Raw genomic sequence first — 20,804 nt, forward strand, 5'->3', positions numbered from 1 at the left:
TAGGACTGCTTTGTAACCCTCCGATGGCATAATTATTATTATTATTATTATTATTATTTTATTTATAAGGCGTAACAAAAGTTTTGCAGCGCCATACAAAGGAACAATACAGGGAAACAAAACTTGGCATAACATTGAATAATTATTTATTTATCATTTATTTATCATTGAGTAATGATTCATGTATTATCATTGAGTAATGATTCGTATTAGCGGTCATATATACGAATTCAAGCAGGCAGTCTGCACGGATCAGTCAGATCCATGCAGACAGCAGAGTGTAAAAAAAAAAAAATAGAAAAAAAATACGGCGTGGGGTCCCCCCCACAGCCGAAACCAGCACCAGGCTGAAAGAGCCGGGCTGATAATAAAAAATCAGGAAACCCAACAAATAGGGGTTCACCGATTTTTTACAACCAGCCCCAGGCTCCAGGTCCGGGGCTGGTTCCCAAAATACGGGCACAAAATGAATAGGGGTCCCCCGTATTTTAAGAACCAGCCCCAGGCCAAACCAGCCAGCAGGGTAATGTCACAGCCGGGGGACACTTATATAAGGTCCCGCGGCCATAACATTCATCCCTACTGACCTGTCAGTCTGGCCAGGAGCCCTGGGGGAGTGGGGACCCCCCCAATAAAGGGGTCCCCCCCTCCAGGACTTACCTGACCAGGCTGAAGCCTGGTGCTGTCCATGGTGACCCTGTGCGGTGGTCACCGGGCTGATTCAGTGTAAAAGAAAGATAAAACTATTGTTAAATACTGTGGAACTATGAGTCCCAGCAAGCCTCCCCCGCAAGCTGGGACTTGGGGGACATTTAAGGGCCCACTGGCACTTGTAGTTCCACAGTAATAAAAATAGTCAAATAAACACACACACTGACACAATAAAAATAAAACTTTAATACATCCAAAGCCCAGACACACTGATACTTACCTATCTTGAGCCTGTCAGTAGGTCCCTGGGGGTCCCTGTGCTCCTGAGTCTGGGCTTCCAGGGTCCAGGTCCGGGGCTCCAGGGTTCGGGATCTGGGGCTCCATGGTCCACGGTCCGGTGCCTTGGTTCCTGGGTCCGGGGCTGCAGAGTCCGGGGTCCGGGGCTGCAGAGTCCGGGGTCCGGGGCCTTGGTTCCGGGGCTGGTCTGGGGTCCGGGGCTCCAGGGCTGAAGAGTCCAGGGTCCTGGATCCGAGGAAATCCATGGGGGACCTGTGGAAGGAAATCCTACTCACCAAACTCCTCCTGCGAAGATCTGTCCTCTTGATCCGACGTAGTCCTGGTCTTCTGCCAAATGCCGGCAATTCCGGCAGCTCCCCGCATCGGACTGAGGAAAGGCGCAGAGATGTTTCATCTTCCGCACCTCTCCTCCGACTGATTCTATTGGCCGTCTAGCGGCCAACCATGAGCCGAGTCCGCCTTGAAACGTCGGCTCTAACTACTGCCTATGGTGTGGTTTTTTTCTGAGTGTCGCCATCAGGACGATTGTATTAGTAGGATCTCCACCTACTTTTCAGAAGGTACCGGTTTATCTACATTCTTCAATTGACTCCAGGCTAATATTGCTCTGCTTGCCCTCAGAGTGCCACCTCTAGGAAAAAAAAAAAAAAAATATATATATATATATATATATATATATGTATATATGTATATATAAAGTCCATATTACTGGCACTCTCATCGGTATAGAGAAACTTGCTGGGGTGGTATCTATTAGATGTTCACTAACCTTGATCTTATCAATGAAGTTTTACCTATCCTGTCAGTTATCAGAATAGTGTTTAAAAAAAACCCTATCTACCCATACCGGGTCCCTCACACCTCACAGGAAGTATGAGTACCCGGTGTGCTCGTTAAGCCCCCCAAGGTTAGTGAACACCTAATAGATATATAAATATGAGATATTGGTGATATTAGATATAGGTGCCCCTGTACCAGTAGATAATGGGGTTGCCAACAACAATAGCAAATATAGAGACATGGGAAGAACCAACATGTTTCAGCGGCGTCAGCCGAGTGCAGAACAGTTAGAAGTTGAATAACATGGTGAACTGGACACCCATATATGGAATGTTAAGTCAGATTATAAGAATCTATTTGAATTAGTTACATGATAGAGATGATGTATGTAAGTCTTTTTATTTGTGGAGTTTGTCTATGTTCACCATGTCACACTAAAGTTCTTTCACGATTTTTAACACTAGTTACTTGTGGCACACGCTCTAATGAAGTTATAATGTTTTTGCACTTGCACTTTATTAGTGAGAGATGTGGGAATATATGAAGTTCTTGCGCTAATGAAAATTGCACTGTTTATATTTATATTTTATATTCATTCATTGTTATTTACAGATTTATGTATGCCCGCCCCTCTCCCCCACCCATACCCGGCTTCTATTGCAGGGATGACGTCACTAGATGGCGACGGCATGCACGGCGGCCGGCGTGGACGGCATAGGACAAGGAAAAGTATTTAAACACATTTATTACATTGCACAAATGTCTTCTGCACCTTGATAAAGGAGCTGTAACAGCTCGGTAACGTTGGTGACTATCCTGGTCTCAGGTTGTTGATTATTTTGAGTGCTGCTGTCTCCCCCGCAATATATATATATATATATACATATATATATATATATATATATATATTGCACAACCTATATCAACCTTATTCAGTTACTCGCTCGCCGGGCCACTCGTGGGGAGGGAGGGAAAGGGAACACCCAGTATTTTCACAGGGCATCCCTGTGAAAATGCTGGGTGTTCCCATGGGTATGCCAGCTGCCCGCCCTGTCTTCATGATGTCAGCCGCCCACCCTGTCTTCCTGATGCTATATAATTGAATGTGCTGATTGTATATGCTTTCATTTGTTTACATAAACATTTTTAAATTCAGTCAATCTCCATTTCACTTTTTAATGTTAATTTGGAAGAGCTGTTCGCATTACTTGCAACATACATAGCGGCTTAATTATGTACAGGGTATAGTAGTTATCTGAGTATGTAATGTTTGTTCCTGAGTGATGCAGTTTATGATACTAAATTTACTTAACTTCTGGAAAATCCACATAAACAAGTTCTTACGCAAAAACACAGTTAAATAATATTAGGGATGTGCACCGGCCACTTTTCGTGTTTTGGGTTCTGATTACCTTCAGGTTTTGGGTTCTAATGGGTTTTGCCAAAACACCCCCTAAATGTTTTGTGTTTGGATTTTTGGGGTTTGGGTTCTGGTTTAATTTTTAAAAGCATAAAAACTGCTAGAATTGCAGAGTTTTTTTTTTGCTCCTACGCTATTATTAACCTCACTAACATTCATTTCCACTCATTTCTAGTCTATTCTGAACACCTCACACCTCACAAGTCACAATAGTATTTTTAGGGCAAAAGGTTGCACTGAGGTAGCTGGATAACTATGCTAAGCCACACAAGTGTGCGGCACAAACACATGGCTCATGTAAGAGTGGCACTGCAGCTGCAGACAGGATGGCAGTTGAATGATTTCCCCTGCCTTTGACAGCAGTGCCACCACCTCCGGTTTCCCTTTGCCTCCCTCCCCTCTGCGAAAGTATAAGAGGCGCAGCTACACCCAGTAAATTAAACACAAATTTTTATATAATAATAATAATATTTTATTATTTAGCAAAAATATCATTAATCAGAACAATAAAACATTTTTGAAGTGCACTTCTATCACAATAGAATAGACACACAAGTCATTCAACATGTAACATAAAAATCCTTCTAATATGAGGCTAATATATTGCTATATGAGGCTTTGGTATTTATGGCTTTTTGGATATATAATTGAGGCAATGGATTTTATAATTACCAGTCCCGCATCAAAGGTTATTAACTCCTTTGGCCAAGATGATGTAATATAAGTCCTTTATGGTGTCTTTCAGGCAGTCTCTTTATAAGAGGTATAATTGCCCCCCTCAGCTGTTTGTATTAGACTCCGCACACCCTTCAGGTTAGATGACAGTCGGCCCACAGTTAAAGATGTTTACCACTTCATGCAGTTCTTGGCAATAGATAGCTATTAGCAGAGGTGACTGGACTCCTCCTTGAGGCTTAATACGCATTTCTCCGCCTGTAGTAAGTCAGTGGCTTCCTCAGAGGAAGCGGCTGACTTATTACAGGAGGAGAAATGCGTATTAAGCCTCAAGGAGGAGTCCGGTCACCCCTGCTAATAGCTATCTATTGCCGAGAACCGCATAAAGTGGTAAACATCTCTAAAAAGCTGGGAGCGCCCTAGCAAAACACGTTAGCTTTAGCACCCCCACTCCTTCGTCTATTGTGGACTGTGGATTACAAACCATTGGGAAAAACCCTGGACCTGTGACTCAAAGGCAGACATTGTTATTGATTGGGGATATCCAAAGGAGATCAGAGGACAGCATGATAACTACACGGGGACCACCTCAAGAGAAGCTTGTAGCAGTGGTAACCATCCCAGATATGTGAGTGACAGTGACTGTTTTTTCCCCCATCAAATTACTATTGTCCGTGGAGCCCACTAGGAACAGAAAGGATCCTTTTCCAACAAACTTGTCCATAATCAAAGTGGAGATTTTATTCACCAAAATTTGCACCAATTGCATGCCATGTTCGTGTCATTTTAATATATGTATGCATGAATTATGCTTATGATGATTTTATTTTGATTGTCTATTTAAAAAATTGTTAAAAACAAATGTGTTAATAATTTCCACAAATAGCACAGTTACAAAACCCTTTTTTCCTTTTTAAATTTACCCCTGAAGCCATTTTCACTGATTCTCTGACTTTCTGACACTCGACAGTTGGTGTATTGAATTCCGACTGTCGAGTTTCTGTCGAGAAAAATGACTGTCGGCCTGGGATTCAGACTGGGAAATTCTGACAGACGGAATCTCAGATTATGGCCTCTATCAATCTCGCACCAACAAGCCAGCACTCCCCCACTTTCGGTCCCACATGGGTCCTGGTGCTCTCCAACCTTATTTCAAATTAAGGTGACATAAATACATAGTGGCTGATTCAAACCTCATTGCACGGCCGCAAATTTGCAGCGGCCAGGGTTCAATTAGACACTGCTCTGCTTAAGTTTATGAGGAACTGGTGAATTTGAGACATTTCTTAAACTTTCCAGGACAGCGTGAAACTCCACTGTGAATCAGAAGTCTCCCACAGGATGAAGGAGGGTAGGCAACTATTGGCCAAAGGACACTTTTGACATTCACAATGCAGCCTGTGGAGCCACCAAAAACATCCTATGTATCCAGCTGATTGTGCATGCATGACCTGAGTTCACATGAGCCACAGCCACTGGGCACTAAGTGGTGCAACATCAGTGGAATCAGATTGGACACCTATTTGCAAACTGGCAATCCTTCCCAAAGGAAAATGCCAGGGCCCCGGGAACCAACACCATCCCTCTTAGGCCCATTATAATTATAGGGTCAATTATAAAAGTAGAGATGAGCGGGTTCGGATCCTAGAGATCCCAACTCAAGGAACAAGTGCTAGGGGGCACCGCACGTGCATTTTTTACCATGCAGTATATTTACTTTGTCTTTGTTTCATGTTCATGTAGTCTGTTATATTTTGCAGCTTTTTTTAATGTATAACTTAATAAAACGTATATTTTAAGCCTCAATTTATTTGTCTTCCTGGTGCACCACAAATGTGAAAAACCATTCCCTGTCCCCATCCAACGCTTATCATAGTTTTCCAGCTACCTCGGTGCAACCTTTTGCCCTAAAAACAATATTGTGAGGTGTTCAGAATAGATTGGAAATTAGTGGAAATGAATGTTATTGAGGATAATAATAGCATAGGAGCAAAAAAAAAAAAACTAAATTCTGCGATTTTTGCAGTTTTTAAGTTTTTTTTTTTTTTAAAACAACAGAACTCAAAACCCAAAACGTTTAGGGGGTGTTTTGGCAAAACCCATCAGAACTGGACCCTGAGATATCGCATGCCTCGACTTCAATAGATGATCTACTTAGATTACCTAAACAACTCCGCCCTGATCTCTCCTCGCTTCTCCCTACTACTACTAGGGCCTCCATCTACTAGGGCCTCCATCACAACCTGGGACACCTTGATCTCTAGACTCCCCCACCCCATATCTCAATTCCCACTAATTTCATTAAAATCAATATCCAAACTAATACCCAATTTACATCTGGCTAGATGGATCACTTTAGGTATATCTAAATTAGGAGATATTTTGGAAGGCCAGTAAATTCTCCCCTTCTCTGCTCTCCAGCAGAGATTTTCTCTCCCCAAATCCGAATTATTGCATTACTTTCAAATCTGCCATTGGTGGAATACTGCCCCTAATCCCACTAATACACCCAGTAACTTTGACTCACGTATCTACTCTCGCCTTAACCTACCAAACTCCAGAAGGGATGTTACATTTTGGTACAAACTATTGCAAGACATTCCAGATTCCCCTAAATCAAATGCACAGACTAAGTGGGAAGTTGAGCTGGGCATAGCCTTGTCAGACGCTCAATGGAGCAAAATCTTTTCTCCTCTTATGCCATGTCAAAGTGTATAAACCATACCGAGATGCACATTAAACTAATACACAGATTATATTTAACCTCAGCTAGACTACACTCCTTCTGGCCCTCATGTTCCAAATTTTGCTGGAGACAATGTGGTAGCATAGGCCATATATACCACATATTCTGGTCTTGCTTCCTCCTTACCGTGTTTTGGAAGGATGTATTTGACTTAGCAAATCAGGTCCTAGATACAGCAATAATGCCCACTCCCTTAATAGCTTTATTCAATACCTTCCCTGACACGGTCGTGCCTAATAAACGCTGTGTTCTAGGCCACATATTTATTGCGGCCCGCGCAGCCCTGGCCCAGTGTTGGAAACAACCCACCCCTCCCCCACTTTCAAAAGTGATTCAGAAAATCAATTTTACCTACACCATGGAAACGCAATATTCTTCTTATTCCAGTTATACGCCTTCTTACATAGCTCGCTGGTTGCTATGGCATGAATATATTACTGTTGGAGTAGGTACATCACACGTTCCCAAGTCACCCCAATGTGACCTCCTTCAATTTAGCCTTAACGAGACGCAGGAAGCCCCTACAAATTCTCCATGATCCCTTATTCCCCACTCTAGGATCTACTTGTGTTTACTGCATTAGTGATATTTGCTTAGTTACTCCGTTAGATTTGTTTGGACTAGATAGATTTAACCTACATCACTACTATGGTTGATACTTTACCTGTTGTACCTGTTTGGGTTTACTAAATTCTCATTATGTTCTGTATGACCATAGTTATTGTCTATGTATGTACAGAGTCTGTGTATCTCACCCCTCCCCATGCCCCCCCCCCCTTGTATCCCCCCTTTTTTCTCCCTTTGCCTTTTACAGTATTCTGTAACCCTCCACCTAAAATCTAAATATTTCTCAATAAAATATTGATGTTAAAAAAAAACCATCAGAACCCAAAACCTGAAGGTAATCAGAACCCAAAACCCAAAACGTGAAAAGTGGCCGTTGCACATCCCTAAATAAAAGACCTACAGAAACTAGTTCTTGCACATGTAACCGGTCCTTTAGTGATAACAAACAGAGACTGAAATAATCACAAAGATGTATCTGTAGCATCTTATTGCAGAAAGATCTTTCTGATATCAAGCATTATAAAACCACCCTATAAAGCTCTGGCTGGGCCCTAACTGGTCTAACAGCATTTCTAATCACACTTGTTAGTCTATGTATTATGTTTTTTTTTTTTTATTAAATGCAATCTGCATTTCCATATTACATGTAAATGCTGAGAAACATTACATGAACGCTGTAATTTTCAGTTAAGCTAAGGTATACCCTCTTAAGTTTCAACATTAAATAAAAATTAATCTAATGTTATGTACACATGGGGCAATGGGAGCAGTGTGTTGAGAGATATAGTTAAGCACAGATCACTCAGCACAGATCGCTCAGCACACATCGCTGCACCAAAGATCTGTTGCGGCAACTATTCTCAATTGAGAAAACACAGGGGATGACTAGATTTCTACTACATGCAGTTTAAATCTAGTCAGGCGATAGCGTCACGTATGACCTTGCATCTTTATTGCTGGGAGCCATTGAGCAATCCATGCTTCATATAGACCGGTGTTTTTCAACCACTATGCCGTGGCACACTACTGTTCCTTGACCTATTCTCAAGTGTGCCCCCAGATCTAGAGATGCCCAAACCAGTTTACAGCCACCACCAGTTCAACTGTTATTTACTGTACTAGAGATGAGCGGGTCCGGATCCCCGAGATCCGACAGATCCGAATATCGGGGATCCGGGCCAGATCCGAGCCGGCTCGGGTGTTCCCGCCTGAATTCCGGACCAATAACGAGGCCGAACATCATCATCGCGCTGTCGGATTCTTGCGGGAGCGGGATCTTATAAAAGACGCCCGCGCGCCCGCCATCTTCACTCCAATCTTGGAGAGGGAAGAGGGTGGTTGGGAAGCTCCGTGTGCTCCGTGCTGTGCTCTGTGCCATGTGCTCCGTGACCTGACCTGTGCCCTCACTGTCCTGTGCTGTGCTCCGTGCCATGTGCTCCGTGCTGTGCTGTGCTCCGTGACCTGCCCTCACTGCCCTGTGCTGTGCTCCGTGCCATGTGCTCCGTGCTGTGCTGTGCTCCGTGACCTGCCCTCACTGCCCTGTGTTGTAGACTTGTGGCCTGAGCCCTGTAGTGTGATTTAACTAACTAGGTGCTGCAGTGCTCACACGCAGGGGCTGCAGTGTCCACTGTCCAGGGGCTGTCCTGTGGCCCGTGCCCTGATGTGATTTATTTAGCCCTAAGCCCTGTGTTGTGATTTATTTTATTTAGCCCTGAACCCTGTGTTTTTTTTGTGATTTAACTAACTCAGTGCTGCAGTGCTCACACACAGGGGCTGCAGTGCTGCTGAGTAGTACACTGTGTACAGGGGCAGCATTAATACAAGGGGCTGTGTCCAGTGTGACGGCCTATATCTTATCCATTGTCCAGTGTCACAAGTCACTCACGACATATATCCTGTGTCCTGTCCTGTGTGACGACTGACGACATATCCTGTGTCCAGTGTGACGACATATATCCTGTGTCCAGTGTGACGACATATATCCTGTGTCGTGCTGCAGTGCTCACACGCAGGGGCTGCAGTGTCCACTGTCCAGGGGCTGTCCTGTGGCCCGTGCTCTGATGTGATTTATTTAGCTCTAAGCCCTGTGTTGTGATTTATTTTATTTAGCCCTGAACCCTGTGTTTTTTTTGTGATTTAACTAACTCAGTGCTGCAGTGCTCACACACAGGGGCTGCAGTGCTGCTGAGTAGTACACTGTGTACAGGGGCAGCATTAATACAAGGGGCTGTGTCCAGTGTGACGGCCTATATCTTATCCATTGTCCAGTGTCACAAGTCACTCACGACATATATCCTGTGTCCTGTCCTGTGTGACGACTGACGACATATCCTGTGTCCAGTGTGACGACATATATCCTGTGTCCAGTGTGACGACATATATCCTGTGTCCAGCGTGACATATATCCATTGTCCAGTGTGACGACATATATCCTGTGTCCAGTGTGACGACATATATCCAGTGTGACGACATATATCCTGTGTCCAGTGTGACGACATATATCCTGTGTCCAGTGTGACGACATATATCCAGTGGCCAGTGTGACGACAATATATCCTGTGTCCAGTGTCACAAGTCACAACATATATCCTGTGTCCAGTGTGACATGTAATGTGTGCCAGCATATATCCTGTGTCCAGCGTGACCTATATCCATTGTCCAGTGTGACGACATATATCCTGTGTCCAGTGTGACGACATATATCCTGTGTCCAGTGTGACGACATATATCCAGTGGCCAGTGTGACGACAATAGTACTTGTGTGGAGATTCTAACAGAGGAGCGCAGCTACAAGGGGGGCGGGGGTTATTAAACTGCCACCCTGTCTGCCCCTGTAGTGCTGCTCTGCTTCCAACATGTGCCAGGTTGGAAGTGTAAGGTCCACATGTATGTGATGCCCACTGCTGTCGCCTAGCTTAGTCATCCAGCTACCTCGGGATAACCTTATGGCCCTACTACAGTATATGAAAACGATTTTGTGAGCTGTGAAGTGATCAAAATTGTCTAGAAATGAGTGGAAACTAATGTTATTGAGCTTAATAACACTTTAGGGGCAAAAACAGGCCCGAAAACTATTACTTTAGCAATTTTTAGCATTTTTCCAAATAAATCCAGATCCAAAACCAAAACCAAAACCAAAACCCGCAAGGGTGGTTTTGCCAAAACCAATCCAGATCCAAAACACGAAGGGAGATCCAGATCCAAAACCAAAACCAAAACCCGAAAAAGTGGCCGCCACACATCTCTATTATTTACTGGTCTCTTCTTTTCATGTAAAGGGCCAATGATTTTATTTGTATTACCTGTGGGGACCAGTGTGATTGTTTTTTATGTGGGGTGGCAATAGTTTTTGTTTTTTTTACTGTGGGGGCCAATGTGTTTTGCCCTGTGGGTATCGATCTCGTGGTGTGCCTTGGCAGTTTTAAAATCTTACTGTGCCGCATGATAAAAAGGTTGAAAATCACTGATATAGACAGATTGCTTACAAATGGGGCTGTAATCGACACCTGTGTATGGCTCATTAGCCTGATTTGTAAATTGTATGGTTTTAATTAAATCTCTACTTTGTTTTTAGTCGATGTCTACAAAATGATTGATCTACTCTCATTTGGTGTCAAAATAAGTGATGACCTCTAAAGTCCTTGGCAACCTCCTAGGTGGAAAGTGTATGAGGGATCAATTGTTAGCAAATGAAATATCAGGACAATTTTTATGATGCTTTAAAAAGCATAACAGTTGGTCTTGTCAGGTTCCCATTTTATATGAAGCTACAAAAGCTTTGAGGCCATTCTATATTAATGGATGTCTATCATAAAACAGCTGACTGAACTGAATGGAACGCTATAGATTGTAACAAGAAGAACCTAAGACATTACAAGTTAAATCATGTCCCCGGGACCGTGTGCATCCTGGATGGATTGAATTTATAGTACTACTATTATTTTTAAATAGTTGTATAGCTAATGACAATTGATGGTTTATCTGAGTGGTACAATTATATTAACAAATAACATTCAAATAACATTATTAAATATAATATTACAAAAATATTTAATCTGCAATCAATATTAAGCTAAATTCAAGCAAAATATCACGGCAGAACATGTCATGAAGCCATTTCACAGAAGTACAGTATAGTATGAAGCTCAGATGATATACAATCTTCAAATCTGCTTTTGCTGTGAGTGACAACAGTATCAATTAATTCTGTTCCAGGGCACGACTGCGATGCAATAAGGCACACAACTGAATAGGTTGAATATAATATGAATAAAAATGATAAAAGTAGCTGACTGCTGAGCACTTAATGTCAAGATCAGTCAAGTAAACGTGTGCAATTCTACTCCCAAATGCAGAATGAGATGAATTTTGAAGGAACAATTTTTCAACATTTGCTCATGGATAAATCTGAGCCTTGATAACCTTTTACTCTATTATGAACATTAAAATAGACGTCCTAGTTTGCATTATTCCAGAAATACATCCTGATTAGGTTGTTTGTTGCCTTTGTTGAAATGAAACTGTGACAGATTCATTTTCACTTGCAATGAAAAAATAAATGTCTATTATATTATGCGCAGGCATAAAACAGTCGGTGAGGTACACATAAGGCTAAAAACTAGCTTCTTTCAGTAAATTGACACTGCAGTGCAAAAATATTTTAGACTGATCTAGCAGCAGAAGTGCAACCAGGTTTACAGATCAGCAGAAGTGTAACCAGGTTTACAGATCAGCAGAAGTGTAACTAGGTTTGCAGATCAGCAGAAGTGTAACTAGGTTTGCAGATCAGCAGAAGTGTAACTAGGTTTGCAGATCAGCAGAAGTGTAACTAGGTTTAATGGTGCTTAATGCTCAGAGCAAATAAAATAATAACTCAAAAATTGTTGTTTTTAAATTCTGCCTGAATTCTTGGAACTTAAACATATTCTAGATACACAATTTATGGAAATGCAAGAGCTAGGCAACATATTAAAATGGCAATGATGAATACACATTGTTGAATGGAAATTAGAAGTGAACGGGGTGAGGGATAGGGGGCTAGAAAATTAGGTGTAGGAAAGCTTGTACATTAGGTCCAAACCATGTACTAGGGACATTCTGTTCAGTGGAGAGCAGAATCCAGTTTGTCCTGTGATGGGACTGATTATTACAGTAATTTCATTCAGTCACACTACATTCTCACAATAATCATAAGCACCTCCACATTCCAGCAATATTCCCCCAGTAATACTCCTCAGCCCCTCCACATTCCAAAAATACCCCATTAGCCCTCCCCATTTCAATAATACACTCCAGCTTCTCCACATCCCAATAATACCCTCAGATCATTTACATTCCAATAATATCCTTCAGCCTCTCCAAATTTCAATAATACCTTATGAATCTTCACATCAGAGTAGGGATGCCAATCCCAGGGCCTTTTTTCAATCCCAGGGCCTTTTTTCAATCCCAGGAATCGGGATTGAAAAATGCTCAATCCTGGGATTCCCGGGATCCCAGGATTGGCATCCCAAAAAGAAAAGTGTCCCCCCCCCCCCCCACACATTAATTCACTTGGGGGAGCAGATGGAGGTAGTGGGTGGGCCAGGTGGAGGCAGTGGGTGGTGAGGTGCCAGGTGGCTGAGCTTCTTGAGTGGAGCAGGCTGTGAAAGGGTTCCGGCAGCTGTGCGGCCTGTACATTGATACCTACAGTATGACCTAATCACGCTGAGCAGGCCACAGGCCGGGATTGGGATCAGAGCTCAGACCCTGCCCGGCATTAGACTGCGCATGCCCACTAATCCGGAAATCACTGACATTTTTGGGGCCAAATTCCAGGATTTCGGCTATCCAGATCCTGGGATTGGGCACCCTACATCAGAGTAATTTACTAATTTTGACATATAAAAAAATGTGTAACATGAATTAAAGATTATTTGCGGAAAAGAGAGTGTAAACTGTATACTATGGCGTATCATACCTGCATACCTTGCAGGTTAATGCAACAGCAAGTCTACCTCCTGTCTCTTCAGCCAATCCCCCCCCCCCCCCCACCCCTTCAGTCTCTCCAGCCAGAATCCTTAGGGTAAAATTTAAGTTTTTTGTCTATAATGTTTCATCTTATTGGTTGCTATGGGCAGCATCACTGCTTGGCTCTTTAAGAAGCTTTATAAAATGTACCCCTTACTGCAGACATTTCTTGCCTCGGTCCTCAAGGCACTTGAGCAGTACAGATTTTAGTGATATCCATGCTTGAGCACAGGTGACTTAAATAGTACCTCCATTATTTTGAAGTAAACATCTGTGCTGAAGGCTGGATATTACTAAAACCTGCACTGTTAGTGTGCCTTGCTAGGTTTGGAATGCCCGCCTTACTGTCTCACCTATGTACACCCGTTCTGTCATCTCAGCTAGCACCCCCACAAACTTCTGTCTCTCAAGCCAGTCCATATTCTGTCCATATTCTGTCTCATTAGTCAAACCCCCCTACCTTATTTTGTCTCACCAGCCATCCTCACTGTCTCTCTCACCAGCCAACCTCCCCTTCTCTCTCACCAGCCATCCTCACCTTCTGTCTCACCAGCCATCCTCACCTTCTGTATTACCAGCCATCCTCACCTTCTGTCTCACCAGCCATCCTCACCTTCTGTCTCACCAGCCATCCTCACCTTCTGTCTCACTAGCTATCCTCACCTTCTCTCTCACCAGTCATCCTCACCTTCTGTCTCACCAGCCAGCCTCCCCTTCTGTCTCACCAGCCAGCCTCCCCTTCTGTCTCACCAGCCATCCTCACTTTCTGTCTCACCAGCCATCCTCACCTTCTGTCTCACCAGCCATCCTCACCTTCTGTCTCACCAGTCATCCTCACCTTCTCTCACCAGTCATCCTCACCTTCTCTCTCACCAGTCATCCTCACCTTCTGTCTCACCAGCCATCCTCACCTTCTGTCTCACCTCACCAGCCATCCTCACCTTCTGTCTCAGCAGCCATCCTCACCTTCTCTCTCACGAGTCATCCTCACCTTCTGTCTCACCAGCCAGCCTCCCCTTCGATCTCACCAGTCTGTTTCAATATTCCATCACTCTTCCAGATGCCAAAGCTTTTATGCCAAATAAAGGTTTTGCGATCTGTAGCTAACAAGCCAGCACCTTGCACAATTCACAGTTGTGCTGGTGTTAAACTTGCTACAATTCTCTATCTAATTTAGATTTTATAGTGTTGTAAATTGCACTACATTTTAACTAATATACAGGACAAGGGTCCTAATTCAGAAGTTGGTGTTCGGTACTTTGCGCCAGATCCATACTGCACATGTATAGTATGGGTCAGTGACGAAGCAGATTCTTAGTAACTGACAATCTATTTGGGTGTTGGAAGGGAATAGTGACAGACAGTTTTCCAAAATGGGATGTTTTTCACTGCCATCGTGGGTGAGAGACAAGACACGGATCTCTGTTAAAGGATAGAAATTCCTGGCCTCCTAGTTGTATCTGCAGTGGCCAATGCTGTCACAGATTATCCAATGACGCATTCTAGGATGCAGCTTAGATCACTAACACAAGCAGGTGGCCTCCTGCTGCAGTAACATATTAGTGCTAGATTACTGCTGCTGGCCCATGTAAGCAGCATTGACCACAAATCCATCCTCATCTGAATCAGGCGCCATGTGAACAGATCTATTTGCTGGTCTTACTACTAAATATAAGAAACTACTGTATACATCAAAATAAAGTTGTAAACATAATAATGTATAGCGGCACGAGAAACAAGTTAAAATGTTAGTGCTTAAGGAGACTTTTAAATGAAAATACACTATTTGTCTCAGGCATGCCTGATTATTCAATCCTATACTAATTGAGAGAGAAAGAAACCTTTATCTTCACTGGTACAGATATTTAGTTGGTAGACATCATTCCGTTATACAAGTAACAAAGGATGACAAAGCACAGAGCTAACTAAGCTTTTCTCAACAGACAACGTTGCCAATAACAACTTTATCAGGGCACTGCATATGCACAGCACTTGGCGTTACATTAATTTGTTGCCACAATCAAATTAACTGTGGCCTGTCTTGTTTGCTTTTCTGTTTCACTAACAAGCCTATAAATGAATGCACTGTATGTATAAACTTACAACAGAACATCCCTCTCATGATATAATGTGCTAATTTGCAGGAACTTTATTTGTCTCATGTCAAATCAATTTTGACTTGTATAAATGTGCTCAAGGCGGTTTGTGCCATTTCACTGACAATTTTAAGGAACGTGATAATTAAAACCTTCCAAAACATAATAAATCAATACTATATTCTGTAAATAACTAAATAGAAAACTGTGAATGAAGATTCATTCCTTCTGGGCTATATTCAGTGGTGTAACTACTGTAAGGCAGCCCCAGCAGCCGCTTGGCGGAGCAAGCAGGAGTTGGGTCTGTGTGGGCGACGGCACCCACTTGACGCACCACACATGCTGCTGCCTGCCTCTGCCCACTGACTGAGCACTGGAGGCGAGTCAGCCACAGCGCGGGTGCAGCCATGGCAGAGATGACAAATCGCCCCACTGATTCAATTGACTGTACACAGAGCCAGCTATTGGCTACTGTGTACAGGATGGGCAGGCGGATGGGCAGGCAGATGGGCATGCTAGGGCGGCCTGGGATGCGTTGGAGCCAAGGGAAGCAGCAGTGTATACTGGTCTCTCTTCCTCTATCCTGCTTCTGCTTCTCCGTTATGTGTGTGGCGTCATCATGTCACACGCTGGGGAAACAAGCTGGAGAGGAGCCTAGGGGGGGGGGGGTGCCACAAACTTTTTGGCAGGGGGGAGCAAAATTTATAGTTACACCACTGGCTATATTTTTGTTAATCTACATATGGACACCTGTATTTACAGTACCTTATAAAATGTAGTCTAAATCACAATTTGCCCTGTTTATTTTACCCTGGTTATAATGTTGATTCTATGATGGGGTATTCAATCCCGATATTCTGGCCAGGCAAAAAATGTGCAATGATTCACTGATTGTTGCCCATGCTATTTCACTGTTTTTAGGCGCATGGGCAAAAACGGGCAATTTCCATTGTATTTGGTTGGGAAACAATTAAAGAATAAATTTATATTTAAAAATATTGTAATCAAAACAATATATGCAAGAAATGTACCTGTTTTTAATAGCACCGCACTTCCTCCATCAAAAAATAACTAATGTGTTCCCTAGTTTGATTTTCATATTTGTTTGATTTAAGTTAGTTTTAGGGCAGTATTCAATGAGAAAAGTTCTCCGTGTTTTGTGGAGAACTTGTGCTTTGTTCGCCTTGGACGGAGCATTTTGCTCTCCAAAAGCGAGCAACCCTATTCAATGTGAAATGTTCTCCGTCTTTCTAAGTGACTTTCTCCGTGTCTCTCCGTGTAGCAATTCTCCATCTTTTGATGGAGAGCTGGAATGTGAACTTTTAAACTAAAAGGTTTTTTTAAGAAATTTTGGTGTCAAAAAATCTGTTTTTTTTTCTGTGAAGGGGCATGTTATTTTTTATTCATGTGCTTATAGCACATGAATATATATTTAATTTGAAAAAAAATATTTTTTTAAATTTTTTTTTTTTTTTTTTTTACACAGTGCAGCCAGCAGGGGGCCGGAGCGCTCGAGCCGCTCATTAGATATTCATATATTCACTGCACCCGAACGTAACTATGCACAAACTGGTGCAGTGAATACTGGGTCCCCCGCTGGCTATAGGGGGGTGCAGCCTGGGTCCTGGAGAGCCCCCCTCCCCTCCACAGTCCTCTGGAGCAGCCAGGGAGACTTTAATCTCTCTGGCTGCTTCCGGCTCCCTGAAAGCTCCCTGCTCCCTGCAGGGGTTAAGACTCTCCGCGAGTGGCGGAGAGCATCAGCCACATTGAATAGAGGGAGCAGGAGTGGCAGAGAGCCCTCCGGAACACGGAGAGTGCATGGAGAGCGAAATAAAACGCTCTCCATGCACGGAGAACTTTTTCATTGAATACTGCCCTTAGTCTGAAAACTAAGCCGTTCCTTACCTACTGTATAAAGACCAATGAAATGGCTAATATAACTCAAATTCCTTAATGTGAAACACTAGCAATCTCAGTAGCACCTAGGACTAATGCAAAAGTATGCTGTGTACATATGGTGCGATCTGCACTATCGATTTTGACTATATACTGTATTCTGTCAAAATCGGTAGCATGTTAGTGCAAATCGCATAGTGGTTTTCTGTGCTTGATTGCCATTCATTCCAGATGTGCTACCCCTAGGCATTGAAATTGAAAGTAGAATTAGACTGTGTAGCAGAGTCTATTTTTACTATGATGGAACTATGGGCCTGATACTGGTTGACCCAGTAAGCTGCGAAGATCGCAACTGAAAGAGTCCAGAATGCCCCCCCCCCCTGCAGAAAAAATGCCCCCCCCCCCTCCACTACTGTATCCCCTGTTATGAAAACACATCCCCTCGCATGTACCTGCAGCAGGAGAAATCATTCGATGGTCAGCGACCATCAAATTATATCTCCTGGGCTCACAAATATAATTCACTGGTGACTGACTTATAATTGGGGGCTCAGGAAGGAAGACATGGTGGGCAATGTCAGCTGCCCGCTCTGGCACACTGCGTCCCACCATTATTTGCATAGGAATGGCCAGCATTTGCATGGGGAGGCGAATAAAACACTTGATGTACCATGTCCCACTGCTGCCACTGCCCCTGACCGCCACCATTCAACCCCCCCGCCCCCTCCTGTGTGAGCGCCATCCCATCTGTGCAGGTCGGCAAAGAAGTCCACACTGAAGCAATGCACCATGTGTATGCACCTTAAGAGGTGGGGGGGTGGACTTCCAAAGGTGGGGGGAATCCACAGTACTGCTGACTGCTTTGACCTTGACAAAGCAGTCAACAGTACTGCGAAATGTGTTGGTTCGTGCCGTTTGGACCCAATTGTTTCAAAGAAACAGCCTTCCTACACCCAAGGACTTGCCCCACCTGCTTAATTATCTGATCGGATTCCCCCCACCTTTGGAAGTCCCTTGCCAGTGAAACTATGGATACCTGACCACTCTCAGTAGTGAGGACTCCCGAGCAGGATAACTCCATTTGTGCCATTGGTTGTAGTCCACCTTCAACTTCTTCAGGACACCATAAAAGTGGCTAATAAGGACTCTTTCAAAATCTTTCCCCAGGATCAGAGCAGGTTCATTACCCTTGAACTGGTGACTATAAAATTGGGTCCACAACAATCATTCTTTTATTTAATTTTTGTTTTTAGTGTACTGTATTTTAAAATGTTTAATTGTCATTAAATAATTACTTAATTATTGGTAAAAGTCAGCGCTGCTTTTTCTTGTCCTTTTCTATTTATACCTATTTGGGAGCTGACTACTCCTACAAGCAGCTGCTTTTGATTAAACAACTCTGGATAAGTGCTCTATATTAACCATAGGTTAGTTCCGTTCTCTTACTTTCCATTCCGTTTTAGTTTCAAAGAACAGTCTGCTATATGGGGGCGGACATTTTATGATTGTCCATCTCCATAGCATCAGAATGAAGCCAGGAGGGGAGCCGGGACCACTGCAGCGAATACAGGTAAATCCCAGGCGCCCGCACTTACACAGCGCCTCCCTGCTACCCCGGGGGCTGCGGGGCTATTGTTACATCACTGGTATCAACCTAATAGATGTACACTTATATCACAGTGCCTCAGTCCATCAGGAATTATATTGAGCGTGCCCTGTAATAACTGCTCTTTCACAGCAAGATAGGAACTTGGGTACTAATAGTGGTGGCTGAAAGCGTAAACCCACTTCAAACACAATACCAAATTGGAAACCATACATATTACAGTACAGTAGTTGTCACTTATCATTACATTTTCTAGTTTTTGTGGTCAGTCCTTTTTTCTGCAACAATTTTGTGGGCCATCGCGACAGTGGGTGCCCTTTAAGGTGCTGTGTGGATAATAAAAAACTACTTTTACTATCCACACAGCACTATTTGCACTTTGGGCTCATCCTAATGAAAAGGCTACTAAGCCTTAAAACGTCGATGATGCCATAAATGATGCCACTTGTATCACTTTGATATTAAATAGTGAATTTTTCTTTAAAACCATGAGTGCCGCTTTTTGTTTTACCTGGGTCTTGCTAAGGCGCCAGTGAACATAGGACTGTGTATATATATATATATATATATATATACACACATATATGGTATATATATATAATGTATTTTGTATAAATGAAAGTAGAACTATATCATATACTATAGGCAATATAAATGTAGAATGTGCTATGAAATACAGAGGTCAAAAACATATATTTAGTCCACTCTCGTACCAAAGAATGAAATACATTGTATTTCCCATTGAAATAAACTATTGTTAAAACCTTTAAATGTTTTGGCTATTAAGGAGAAAATATTCCCTAGATAAAAAGGGGTTCTGCAATGCGTCCACCCTTAATGGCAATTCATTTACTGTGACATTTCTATAACACAAATAAACAGAGGAGAAGAACATTTTGTGCTTATGACTTAAATTGTACAATTTCTAGGAGATAGCTGGTGCAGTCAGTAACCTGAGACATCTTTATATTCTTCTCATAATGTATATTGTCAATGACAAACCAAACCAATATACTTCATATTATGAGCAATGTACTGAGAAGCTTATTTTGTTTTGAAGAGCCTTGGTACTAAGTGTTTAAATTGGAATTGTATTGTCTTGCTGCTAGTTTATTGCATACACCATACAATTTATGGTCATAATAACAAGATGATCAAATTCACTTTATCACGTTGGTTTCCAGGCTCGTTTTAATTCATTTCCTATGCTGCTTATTGGACCCAGTTAAAACAAAAAATACGTGGAAAAGTCCATGTACACATCGTTATTTATCTTTTGCAAATGTAATTTATTCACACTACCACAGTTCTTTAATGTCGATGAGCTCTGCTAAGATAAGACTGATTTAATTTTATTTCCATTATAAATGCAATATGTTTAAATGTGCTGCTTTACACACTTTGATTCGTCTTCTGTGAAGTTCTTTGTGAATGCGCACTGGTAGATTTTTTTTTTTTTAATTAAACATCGGACCAGAAAAAAAAAATGTTCGCTTGAAGGTATCGTCTTGCTGTAAATGAATGTTAAAAAAATTGAAAGATGAGAAGATGTAGAGCATTTGCCAGAGGCTTTAATTGTGGAGGCTTTTCATTCACTTCATTGTCAGATTGTGTTTACAGTGAAAGAGGATTATAAATTGCTTTAAACATGAAATTTGTCATAGGCATTTTAACTTTTTTTTTGTATTTTTTTTTTGTATTTTCATTTTATCCAAACGATGTGAAATTTAAATAAAAATGAGTTATTTGTTACTGAAAAATGAAAATCTCTGCATATGTGAAATCTTCTTATACAGGTTTTAGGTATCAGTCATGGCTTTACCAATCAGGAGGTACATGAGGGATAAAGTGCAGAGCTTTGCAGGGACACATCTGTCATATTAACAGCCCGGCTGCTCTCAGAAAATGCTGAAAGATAAGTTCAGAGAAAAGTGTTCTGAACCTTGAATGTATTCAATACGAGACGGTGACTTGCATTCTCAGAGTCACACAGACTGAAACATCCTGATAATGTATCCAGTCTATTCCACACTCTATGAAGTCGACTATTGTGGAATGATT

The sequence above is a fragment of the Crinia signifera genome, chromosome 9 (genome assembly GCF_055691185.1).
Source record: "Crinia signifera chromosome 9, ASM5569118v1, whole genome shotgun sequence".
Taxonomy (NCBI): domain Eukaryota; kingdom Metazoa; phylum Chordata; class Amphibia; order Anura; family Myobatrachidae; genus Crinia; species Crinia signifera.